The following is an 11,270-nucleotide window of genomic DNA, read 5'->3' as shown; positions in this document are numbered from 1 at the left end:
CCCACACGGGGTAAAACCTTTTGAATGTTCAGAGTGTGGAAAGAGATTTCGTACACGTAGCAGTCTACAAACACATCAGAGAACCCACACAGGGGAGAAACCTTTTGAATGCTCAGAGTGTGGGGAAAAATACTGTACGAGTGACTATCTTCAACATCATTATAGAATCCACACAGGGGAGAAAGCTTTCGAATGCTCAGAATGTGGAAAGAGATTCAGTATGAGTGGCAATCTTCAATATCATCAGAGAACCCACACGGGGGAAAGCTTTTGAGTGCTCAGAGTATGAAAGAGACAACGAAAAATTAATTTCAAAATTATATAAATTATTTTTTAAATGATCTATGGAAGATGAAGTAGTTAAATCTCAAATGATTAAGTGGGCAATTAATGTAAATAAAGAAATACAGATGGAAACTTGGGAATATTTGTGGAAGAACTCTATGAAGCTTTTGACGTGTCATAGTATTAAAGAGAACTGTTTTAAATGATGTATAGATGGTATATGACTCCTAAGAAATTGGCAAAGATGAATAATAAGATGCCAGACAGATGTTGGAAATGTAAAAAACATGAAGGTTCCTTCTACCATATGTGGTGGACTTGTGAAAGAGCAAAAAAGTATTGGCAGATGATTCAACAAGAAATTTCTAGGATCTTGGGATATGAATTTAAGAAAGCTGCAGAGACTTTTCTGTTGGGATTACAAATGGAAAAATTTCCAAAAGAAGATAGAACTATAATTTGGTACTTGCTTTCAGCTGCTAGGACACTATATGCGCAGTTGTGGAAGCAAGAAAAAATACCAGAGAAATGGGATTGGATTGTAAAAATTATGACATGGAGTGAAATGGACATATTAACAAGGATTTTAAGAGACTATGATTTAGAAGTTTTTAAGATGGAGTGGAAAACAGTTCAGAAGATATGTAGAAAAAGAGTGGAAAATAAAAGGACATTGGACAATTTTTGATAATGATTAAGTCTTAGAAAAAAGAAGAATATTAATTTTTGTTTTTATTAGTTAAGGGTACCTTTAAACATTAGTACTTTAAGTAAATAACACCGGTGGGGGTCAAGTAACGGGGGGAGGTGTGGATAGAAAGTAATATATGGGATAGATAAAAGAAGTTACTAAGGATGCAAGAAATATAATTTGTTACCATGTGTTACCAAATAAAATTGTTTTAACCACTGGAGTATGGAAAGAGATTCAGTCAGAGTGGCCATCTTCAACAGCATCAGAGAAGCCTCACAGGGGAGAAATGTAATTAAAAGCTCAGAGTGTGGAAAGAGATTCAGGGAGATGGGGAATCTTCAATAGCATCAAAAGATCCACACAGGTAGAACCTTTTGAATGTGCAACATCCAGCCGAAGCTGCACTACACCCGGGCTCGTGAGTAACCCCAAGGGACGCTTTCATTACACAAAGACACCATCCCAATGAATGGCACTCTTCACTTGCAGCAAAGAACACACACATGGGGAGAGAAATGTTTGATTGCTTAGATCAGGGGTGACCAACCGTGGCTCTCCAGATGTTTTTTGCCTCCAACTCCCATCAGCCCCAGCCAGCATGGCCAATGGCTGGGGCTGATGGGAGTTGGAGGCAAAAAACATCTGGAGAGCTAATGTTGGCCACCGCTGGCTTAGATTGTGAAAAGAGATTCAGTCTTTTCTGGTTCCCCTCCTCTGGAAACTTCCTACTTCCGGTTATATGTCAGTTTAACTCTGACATCTTCAAAACTGGTGAGAACAGTTCCTTTCCCAGATCCTATAAAGGAACAGACAATTTGAGGGAAACAGACATCTACAGGCTCTCTGCTTCGGGTATAACCATAGTTTGACCAGCTGGCATCCTTAATTCACAAACATTTCATCTGAGAAGCAGTTCTAGGGAGGCATATCTCAACCCTAATGGCTCCCTAGTCCAGCCTGTTGGGAGGTTTTTTTGGGTTTCACTACTTTGAAGCCAAAAACATTCTGGCAGTTGGATTAATTCAGGCGGAAAGAAACAGGTTGTGTTCCCTAACCAAACAGCTTAGTAAGTTTAATGGGCCACATCACGTACGATGGAGAATTGATGCAGGAATATCTGGCACTCTGGGAGAGGGGCTGTTTTTTAAGGCATTGGTACCAAATTTGCTCCATCACGTTTGTGCCTTTCCTCAAACCCCCTCCCCCAAGTTTATGAAAAGTTGAACCAGGAGTCCAGTCTATGGAATCTAAAGAAGAAGGTGCCCTCCTCCATTTTTCCTAAGGGTGGAGAAAGCTCCTGAAGGGACTGTCCCTCTAAACACCTTCCTTCTCCAAGCCGTGGAACTCCATGGCAAGTGAACTTTGAAGGCACAGTGAAGGCACATTTTTATCCCTCTCCCTTGCCTTTTGTAATCCAATAAATATTTCTTTGGTTTTTGACGTTTAAACTGTCTGGTGCCTAGTTCACTTTAGTTCTCACAGGATTTCTGTGTGTGTGCCTGATGGACTGAGGGGAGGGGGCATGGAAAAATTTATAGCGGTCACCCTCCGAAGCTTTAGAGGGACAGGGAACACAGACAGTGGCAAATCAAATGCAGGACTGTGATCAGGCAGGCAAAAAGGGACTATGAGGAGCATATTGCAAAAAACATAAAGACCAACAATAAAAATTTCTTCAAATATATTAGAAGTAGGAAACCAGCCAGGGAAGCAGTGGGGCCCTTGGATGACCATGGGGTAAAAGGATTACTGAAGGAGGATGGGGAAATGGCTGAGAAGATGAATGCATTTTTTTCCTCCGTCTTCACCGTGGAAGATGAGAAGTGTTTGTCCGCCCCGGAACCACTAATATTGGAAGGGGTGTTGAAAGACCTGAGTCAGATTGAGGTGACAAAAGAGGAGGTCCTACAAATGATAGACAAATTAAAAACTAATAAGTCACCGGGTCCAGATGGCATACATCCGAGAGTTCTGAAAGAACTCAAAGTTGAACTTGTGGATCTTTTGACAAAAATCTGTAATCTTTCATTGAAATCTGCCTCCGTTCCTGAGGACTGGAAGGTAGCAAATGTCACCCCCATCTTTAAAAAGGGTTCCAGAGGAGATCCGGGAAATTACAGGCCAGTCAGTCTGACTTCAATACTGGGAAAGTTGGTAGAAACCATTATCAAGGACAGAATGAGTAGGCACATTGATGAACACGGGTTATTGAGGAAGACTCAGCATGGGTTCTGTAGGGGAAGATCTTGCCTCACTAACCTGTTACATTTCTTTGAGGGGGTGAACAAACATGTGGACAAAGGAGACTCGATAGATGTTGTTTACCTTGACTTCCAGAAAGCTTTCGATAAAAGTTCCTCATCAAAGGCTCCTTAGAAAGCTTGAGAGTCATGGAGTAAAAGGACAGGTCCTCTTGTGGATCAAAAACTGGCTGAGTAATAGGAAGCAGAGAGTGAGTATAAATGGGCAGTCTTCGCAGTGGAGGACGGTAAGCAGTGGGATGCCGCAGGGCTCGGTACTTGGTCCCATGATCTTTAACTTGTTCATAAATGATTTAGAGTTGGGAGTGAGCAGTGAAGTGGCCAAATTTGTGGATGACACTAAATTGTTCAGGGTGGTGAGAACCAGAGAGGATTGTGAGGAACTCCAAAGGGATCTGTTGAGGCTGGGTAAGTGGGCGTCAACGTGGCAGATGCGGTTCAGTGTGGCTAAGTGCAAAGTAATGCACATTGGGGCCAAGAATCCCAGCTACAAATACAAGTTGATGGGGTGTGAACTGGCAGAGACTGACCATGAGAGAGATCTTGGGGTCGTGGTAGATAATTCACTGAAAATGTCAAGACTGTGCGTTTGCAATAAAAAAGGCCAATGCCATGCTGGGAATTATTAGGAAGGGAATTGAAAACAAGCCAGTATCATAATGCCCCTGTATAAATCGATGGCGTGGTCTCATTTGGAGTACTGTGTGCAGTTCTGGTCGCCGCACCTCAAAAAGGATATTATAGCATTGGAGAAAGTTCAGAAAAGGGCAACTAGAATGATTAAAGGGCTGGAACACCTTCCCTATGAAGAAAGGTTGAAACGCTTAGGGCTCTTTAGCTTGGAGAAACGTCGACTGAGGGGTGACATGATAGAGGTTTACAAGATAATGCATGGGATGGAGAAAGAGAAAGAAGTACTTTTCTCCCTTTCTCACAATACAAGAACTCGTGGGCATTCGATGAAATTGCTGAGCAGCCAGGTTAAAACGGATAAAAGGAAGTACTTCTTCACCCAAAGGGTGATTAACATGTGGAATTCACTGCCACAGGAGGTGGTGGCGGCCACAAGCATGGCCACCTTCAAGAGGGGGTTAGATAAAAATATGGAGCACAGGTCCATCAGTGGCTATTAGCCACAGTGTGTGTGTGTGTGTGTGTATTTGGCTGTTGTGTGACACAGAATGTTGGACTGGATGGGCCATTGGCCTGATCTAACATGGTTTGTCTTATGTTCTTAAGCTGACCCTGACTGGTTTCTCACAACCCCGTTAAAAGTCTGCCATGAAAATGTCGTGATGCGGTTACCCCAGAGTCGGGAATGACTGGTGCATGCACAGGGGACTACCTTTACCTTTTAAAAAAATGGTAGCGTGAATGAACATTTCTGGTTTGCCACAGGTCAATGTAGAAACCTCAGTCCCCCCAAAAAACCCTGTGTTTTCTATATTCACACAGGAGCTCAGAGACTGCAGAGTTCTATGATGGAAACTTTGGCCATAGATGGCTTTATAAGGACATCAACCAGATTCATGGAGGATGTCAAAATGAAGGAAATCAGAACATCCTCTGTGTGGGTGTATTAAGTGCCTCAAGCCCGCTCCCCCACCCGGAATTTCCCAGGGGAGGAAATACCCTTGGTTTGGAAGTTGTTTTCATGCCTTGTGAGTTGCAGCTTTAGAAAAAGAAATGGAGAGGAAAGTAATATTTCTGTCTTGAGCTGTATGTGTCAGGACAGGGGGGAAGAGAGGCCTGTGTCTCCAGTGCTGGAAGTTAAGGTGATTTTGGTATTCAGCTTTCAAGGTAAAGGTGCAAGCATTTAGTTGTTACTGATTCCTGGGGTGGCATCAAATCACTACATTTTCTTGGCAGACTTTTAAAGAGTTGTTTGCCATTGCCTTCCCCAGTCATCTACACTTTACCCCCAGCAAGCTGGGTACTCATTTTACTGACCTTGGAAGGGTGGATGGCTGAGTCAACCTTGAGCCAGCTACCTGAACTCAGCTTCTGCTGAGATCGAACTCAGGTTGTGAACAGAGCTTGGTCTTCAATACTGCAGCTAACCACTCCGTGTGCACATGCATACTACTTCAGGTACAGTGAACGGAACTTTCTCAAGCTTTACATTTCGGTGGGGGGGGAAGGTTAGTAGCAAAGGCTAGTTGGAGTCAAGTTGCATTTAGCAACTGGCAATGCGTATACCTGAGAATGGATTAAAACAGTTGGTAAGACCTAAGCAATTAAAGTGACAATTCAGAACAAGAACAGAATGGTAAAAAACCAGATATAACTTGAGTGGTGCCAACGAGACAACAGAATAGTTTTCCACCTGAGAAACTGAAATGCACAACTCTTGCAAAGGACACAAACACTCAGGCACACCGATTTATACAGTCACTCACCACTTTATTGTCAGTAGCTCATAAAGTAGATTTTTTGCTCACAAGACTCTGCAGCTCGCTTGCTTGTTTGTTTATGTATGTATGTATGTATTATTACTTTAGATTTTTATCCCACCCTCTCCGCAAGACTGGGGAAGGCAATGGCAAACCACCCCATAAAAAGTTGTGAAAGCAACGTCACCCCAGAGTCGGAAACGACTGGTGCTTGCACAGTGGACCTTTCCTTTCCTCCGCAAGTGGACTCAGCACCGCTAACGATTAGTTCAAACTTCCGCAATCGCAATTCAAAACAATACTTTACAATTAAAACATTTTATGGTGCTGTTCAGCTACTGTATGGGCAGGCTCTTCCTTTTCTAACAGTGATCTCACACTAATCGCAGTCCCTCAGCAATGTAGGGTGACAGTCCTCTCCCGGCCTAGATGTGGTGGCAGCTACAAGCACAGCCAGCTTCAAGAGGGGATTGGATAAAAATATGGAGCAGAGGTCCATCAGTGGCTATTAGCCACAGCATATTATTGGAACTGTCTGGGGCAGTGATGCTCTGTATTCTTGATGCTTTGGGGGGGGGGGAGTGGAAGGGCTTCTAGCCCCACTTGTGAACATCCTGATGGCACTTGGGTTGTTTTTTTGGCCATTGTGTGACACAGAGTGTTGGACTGGATGGGCCATTGGCCTGATCCAACATGGCTTCTCTTATGTTCTTATGTTAAAGGCCTGTGGAAATAACTCTGTTTTGCAGGCCCTGCAGAATTGAGAAAGATTCTGCAGGGCCCTTATGGCCTCCGGGAGGGCATTCCACATTTTAGGTGCTGCCACTGAGAAGGCCCTGGTCCATGTGGAACACAGCCTGGCCTCCCTTGGTTCGGGTATAGACAATAGATCTTGTGTGCCCGAACGCAGTGCTCTGTGGGGAACGTACAGAGAAAGGCGGTCCGTAGATACAAGGAGCATTGGAGGGGGAGAGATCTGAAATTCTGCAGAGGGAAGTCCAATATAGGTTTTTTTTGGAGGGGGGTCCCCCCCCTTTGCTGGCGCTTCCTTGCAGAATTTGGCCACTGCTGGGGTTGTGCTTCTTGCAGGGCCTGGGCTGGAGGGCACAGTGGGGCTGTGAAAGGCAGGGGGTGGTAGTGGGGGAGGGCGGGGCTGCTATGGGATTCGTACCTCAATTGGCCTGTGTCTGCAGTGCTGAAAGTTAAGGTGATTTTGATATCCTGAGACTTGCAGCTTTAAAGGCAAAGGTGCAAGCACCGAGTCATTACTGACCCCTGGGGTGATGTCACATCATGACATTTTCTTGACAAACTTTTTTACAAGGTGATTTGCCTTTGCCTCCCCCAGTCATCTACACTTTACCCCCAGCAAGCTGGCGACTCATTTTACGGACCTCAGAAGGATGGAAGGCTGAGTCAACCTCTAGCTGGCTACCTGAACCCAGCTTCCACCGGGATCAAACTCAGGTCATGAGCAGAGCTTGGACTGCAGCTAACCACTCTGCGCCACAGGGCAGCTTTAGAGAAGAAGAAACTGAATATCTGGGAGTAGCCTTTTCAGCTATTGTTTCTGTGTGGATGTATGATTAGGGAGAGGTAGATAAAGCTGGTTCATGAAATATGGCAAGTGAGGCCATTCTGCTGTCCTGGATTGTACTTCAATCAAAAAAAGGCTCCCACAATTTCAGGTCAAGGTGTCTGAGATGCCAGAATTTACTGTGGATTCTGAGAAGCATTTGGGGTTTTCCTAGTGTGTGTCCAGTATGTAAGCGGTGGTGTTGTTAAAAGTGTTTGTCTAAGATTGGGGAGAGCAGAGTTTAAATCGCCACAAAATACACTACTTGACCTCGGTCCAGTCACACGCTCGGGCTAAGTTGTGGGGAAAAGGGGCGAGGGGAGTATTTCCTTTCATACATGAAGCATCTCCACAGACTGTCACAGTGAGGCCGTTCATAACATCGTTCATCCCAGAAGGTCCTCGTTCATTGAGAGTCAGACTACGATGAGTGAATAAAATTATATCTTTTTTAAACCACATCATTAATTGTGGATGGCCTTTGGAAGTATAAATAATTTAAAATTTAAAGAAATACAGATTACTAACCATGTGGGCCTGGACCAGGTTCAGCCCCTTCCCCCCTCCCCAGAAATTGTGGTCTACGCCCCCCCCACAAGCCCTGAGGATGATGCTCATGGCAATGCCCCCCCCCGTATGCTCCCTGGGTTAAACACTCCCCCCCCCAGATGTGCTCTTCATGCTTTTAGGGAAAAGTCTGAGTCCAGTGGCCCTCTGAAAAAAAACAAAATTTGATTCTGGGTATCATCTTCTGTGTGCACGCACGCTTCTTCAGGTACAGTGAACGGAACTTCCTCCAGCTTTACATCTAGGTGGAAAGAGGGTGGGGGGAGGGTTAGTAGCCAGCAAGGGTTAGTTAGAGCCAAGTCGCATTAAACAACCGGCAACAAGTATAGCTGAGAATGGATTAAAACAGTTGGTAAGGCTAGGGTTGTCAATCCCCAGGTGGGGGAAGCGGATCCCTCAGTTTGGAGGCCCTCCCCCCCTGCTTCAGGGTCATCAGAAAGCGGGGAGGGGGAAATATCTACTGGGCACTCCATTACTCCCTATGGAGACCAATTTCCATAGCATATAATGGATAATTGATCCATGGCTCTTGGGGGGGGGCTGTTTTTTGAGGTAGAAGCACCAAATTTTCAGCGTAGCATCCAGTGCCTCTCCTCAAAGCACCCTCCAAGTTTCAAAAGGATTGGACCAGGGGGTCCAATTCTGTGAGCCCCGGAAGAAGATGGCAGAACTCAATGTGATGGCCAGAACTCCCTTTGGAGTTCAATTATGCTTGTCCCAACCTTGCTGCTGGCTCCACCCCCCAAATCCCCAGATATTTCTTGAATTGGACTTGGCAACCCTAGGTAAGACCTAAGCAGTTAAAGTGACAATTCAGAATGCGAATTTTAAAAAAGGGTAAAGGTAGTCCCCTGTGCAAGCACCAGTCGTTTCCAACTCTGGGTTGACGTTTGCACAGCGTTTTCACGGCAGACTTTTTACAGGGTGGTTTGCCGTTGCCTTTCCCCAGTCATCTACACTTTCCCCCCAGCAAGCTGGGGACTTCTTTTACCGACCTCGGAAGGATAGAAGGCTGAGTCAACCTGGAGCCGGCTACCTGAACCCAGCTTCCGCTGGGATCGAATTCAGGTGGTGATGAGCAGAGAGATCGGACTGCAGTACTGCGGCTTCACCACTCTGCACCACGGGGCTCTTCTAAACGAGAACAGAATGGTTAAAAATTGAAACTGAAACGCACAACTCTGGCGAAGGACACCAACACACAGGCACATACAAATGCAAAAATTCCGAAAGAAAGAAAAAGGAAGGAAGGGAGGGTGTGTGAGTGAGTGAAAGAAGGCTGAAACACAGAAAAGCCACAAGATCCTTCCCACGCAACCCCCAAGGGCACTGCAGGCTGCTACAGCTCCCCCCCAACCCCCGCAAGTAAGGAGAGGTCCCCATTGGCAGAGGAGAGGGGGAGATTTGGGATTCCACCTTCTTTGCTTGGAGAGCAAAGGAAGCCCACTCTAGTTTGGGGGAATTGGGGTTCCCCCTCCCCTTTGCTGGCGCTTCCTTGCAGCATTTGGGCACCGCTGGGGGTGCGCTTCTTGCAGGGCCTGGGCTGGAGAGGGGGGGAGAGAATTGGGGGGGGGGCTGCCACGGGATTTGTACCTCGATTGGGACTGGATTGCCAACCTCCAGGGAGGGCCTGGAGACCTGCTCTAACAACAGGCATCTCCAGACTGCAGAGATCAGCCCCCCTGCAAAAAAAAAGAAAGGGCGGCATCAAAGCCCTGTTGATCCCCTCCTGCCTCCAAACCCCGCCTTCCCAGCTCCCCCCCCCCCATCTCCCACCACACTGGGGGGGGGGGTCACAGAAACCCCCTTCCTTCCTTCTGTATTTAAGAGCGAGCCTCTCTGAAGCCTCCTCTCCCCCACCCCAGTTCTTCTGCGGTCCTTATTCCAAGGAGCTGCAGGGATTCTGCTTCAGCCTCCTTTCCCTGGGCATGCAGCCCCGCACAGAGTTACTCCCGAGCAGCCCCATGGAGCAGCACTGCAGATGGCGGACTGGCTCCTCAGGAAGGCACAGGTAGGGTTCCTCTGCAGCACTGAAACGGTTAATGCCAAAAAGCTATTGGCTAGAGAGGCCAAGCAGGGAATGCATGGGGGGGGGGGAGGTCGGAGAAGAGGAGGGGCTCTTGCTTTCCTTCCTTGCATGTGCACGCATGCGCAGGGGAAGGGGTTTGCTTCCGGACTGGGAAAGAGAACGGGAAGCGCTGCAGAGAAGCTGAAGGGGAGAAAAGCAGCGCAGCAGGAGCCTTGAAAAGCTTACTTAAAAGTAAGCTACGTGAAGAGGGGGCGGGGAATAAGCTTTTAGATGGTGGGTGGGAGGCGGGGATCATGCATGCCAAGCCAGGGCTGTGCTAAATTGGTGGGAAATTTCTGGAGGGGGGGGACCTCAGAAGGGAAGAAGTCGACAGAGCCCTCCCTCCCACTCCTTGCTCAGCCTCTCTAGCAAACAGCTCTGCTACTTTAGTCCTTTCCGAGCTGCAGAGACATGGCAGAGGCTTCCGGGCTTCCCTTCAGCCTGGCTGCCCTCACCCACCTACGCTCTGTAGTGATGTAGCTCGGCGGGGGATGGTGCAGAGGTAGGGAGGAAAAGCGTCCTGTGCAGCCAGAGGCAGGGACTGTTGCCCTCTTTCTCCTTCTGTCTCTGGGGCTGCAAAGCAGCGCTTCTCCCCGGGGACGCAGCAAGTCCTTGAAGGGTGTGTGTGTGTAGCCGGGCTGTGTCCTTTCCCTCCCAGAAATATTGTCAAAACTCCCAGAGGGGCACATTCTGGCCGCACTTGAGGTCGAGAGGGCAACCGGATAAAAGCTTCCTCGTCTATTGAAGAGCCAGCCTATAAAGCTGCCTCCTCCCCCGTCCCACAACCGAGTTCTTATTCTAAGGAGCTGGGGGGATGCAGCTTCAGCCGCCTTTTCGTGGATGCTCTGGGCATACAACCCCAAGTCCATTTCAAGAAATATCTGGGGACTTTGGGGGTGGAGCCAGGAGACTTTGGGGGTGGAGCCAGGAGCAAGGGTGTGACACGCACGGCTGAACTCCAAGGGTAGTTCTGGCCATCATATTTAAAGGAACTTACACACCTTTTAAATGCCTTCCCTCCATTGGAAATAAGGAAGCATGGGGGCACCTTCTTTGGGGGCTCATAGAATTGGACCCCCTGGTCAAATCTTTTTGAACCTTGGGGGGTATTTTGAGGAGAGGGACTGGATGCTATGCTGAAAATCTGGTGCCTCTATCTCAAAAAACAGCCCCTGCAGAGCCCCAGATACCTGCAGATCAATTATTCATTACACCCTAAGGAAATCTGTCTTCCATAGGGGATCATGGAGCGCCCAGCAGACATTTCCCTCCCCTCCCCTGCTTTCTGATGACCCAGAAGCGGAGGGGAGGGCCTCCAAATGGGACGGATCCCCTGCCCCCAACTGGGGATTGGCAACCCTACCTGGGACTGTTGCAAACTAACTGGGGTCTTCTTGCCCAAAATCCCCTATACAGGAACTCCTTT

The 11,270-nt window shown here is 47.4% G+C and overlaps 1 protein-coding gene across 4 annotated transcripts in view; it reads left to right on the top strand.

The window, feature by feature from the left end:
* The window catches only part of LOC132572111 (oocyte zinc finger protein XlCOF6-like), a 71,985-nt gene that overhangs the window by 42,702 nt on the left and 18,013 nt on the right, over positions 1-11,270 (top strand). The window contains exon 1 of one of the 4 annotated variants that reach the window (XM_060238909.1): positions 9,879-10,036. The exons of 1 other annotated variant lie outside the window; for it this stretch is intronic. The gene's annotated coding sequence lies outside the window, so the exon portion shown is untranslated. Of the gene's footprint in view, positions 1-9,878; positions 10,037-10,198; positions 10,347-11,270 lie in introns of those variants that run through there. 2 more of the 4 variants (XM_060238910.1, XM_060238912.1) reach the window with 2 other exon arrangements.

The sequence above is a fragment of the Heteronotia binoei genome, chromosome 5 (assembly GCF_032191835.1).
Source record: "Heteronotia binoei isolate CCM8104 ecotype False Entrance Well chromosome 5, APGP_CSIRO_Hbin_v1, whole genome shotgun sequence".
In the NCBI taxonomy this organism is placed as follows: Eukaryota; Metazoa; Chordata; class Lepidosauria; order Squamata; family Gekkonidae; genus Heteronotia; species Heteronotia binoei.
The sequence above is the reverse complement of the archived record's forward strand: the minus strand, read 5'-3'. Positions and strand labels throughout refer to the sequence as shown.